General features: G+C 41.1%; 1 protein-coding gene across 2 annotated transcripts in view; it reads left to right on the top strand.

The window, feature by feature from the left end:
* LOC102838260 (dystrophin-like) overlaps positions 1 to 1,171 on the top strand; it is a 3,237,302-nt gene that overhangs the window by 1,903,086 nt on the left and 1,333,045 nt on the right. The window lies entirely within an intron of this gene.

Below are 1,171 nucleotides of genomic sequence, written 5' to 3'. Positions count from 1 at the left end.
TTTGAAAATTGGCCATTTTGAATCTGACAACCACATGGTTTACTATGCCGGGAATTAAAAATTGAAGAGGAATGGTGTTGCATTCATTGTCAAAAAGAACATATCAACAAGAACACCCATACTTGCAGATAATACCCTCTTGACCTGGCTTCAATGACTGGATGATCAGAGCTCAACCAGAAGAAGAAAGAAGAGGGAAAAAAGCATAATCTGATACAATTTGATGAACTTGACCTACACCTATGGATGCAATAGCTCAAAAGAGGGAACACATCCTTACAACAAGGATCATTCCCACCCCTTCCATACACAGAGTAAACAGGGATGGGAAACTTGGACATTAGCTACCCAAAAAGACGGGGGGGGGAGGCTACAAAGGCAAGAAGTGACTGGCTTTCAAGAGGGAAGCTAGATTCATAGGACATGGAGGAAGGTAGAATCTCCACTGAGTAATATACAATCTGTTTAGGCGGGGCTGATTAAATGAAATGCAGATGGATACTTGTGATACAGTAATGAATAATTGTTATCTGGACTGCTTGTGAGGGTTGGAATTGTAAAGGTAGACGTTTTTTAACAAGGAAGGCAGTGATTAACTTTTCAACCTAAGAGTGGAGGTCCCTGAGACCATCAAGGGAGAAAAGTGGAGAGCGGGACCCCACCCAGAGAAGCAGTGATGCCTGAGATGGAGGCAGAGACGATGATGTGGAGAGATGGAAGTGTTGGGGACTTTAGACACAGAGAGGGAGAGGGACTGTGTGCTGATGACCAGGGGGCAGGCTTGCAGTGTATACCCTTTGGTTGGTTGATGATGCATGGAGGGGATTGTAACTATAGCAATGAAATGATATACTATAGGATGAATGTAAAACTAATGTTCTCCCATGCAAACTATCACATAATTCACTATAAAATATTTTTTAAAAAGAACATATCAAGATCAATCATGAGGTGTACAATGCTGTCTGTGACAGGATAACATACATGTGACTACAGGAAAGACCAATTAATACCACTATTATTCAAATTTACACACCAACCACTAAAGCCAGTGAGGAGGAAATAGAAGAATTCTACCAACTTCTTCAATCTGAAATTGATCAGATATGCAATCAAGATGAATTGGTCATTGTTGGCGATTGGAATGCAAAGGTTGGAAGCAAAGAGGAAG

This window comes from Chrysochloris asiatica, unplaced genomic scaffold, assembly GCF_000296735.1.
Source record: "Chrysochloris asiatica unplaced genomic scaffold, ChrAsi1.0 scaffold00139, whole genome shotgun sequence".
Classification (NCBI taxonomy): domain Eukaryota; kingdom Metazoa; phylum Chordata; class Mammalia; order Afrosoricida; family Chrysochloridae; genus Chrysochloris; species Chrysochloris asiatica.
The sequence above is the reverse complement of the archived record's forward strand: the minus strand, read 5'-3'. Positions and strand labels throughout refer to the sequence as shown.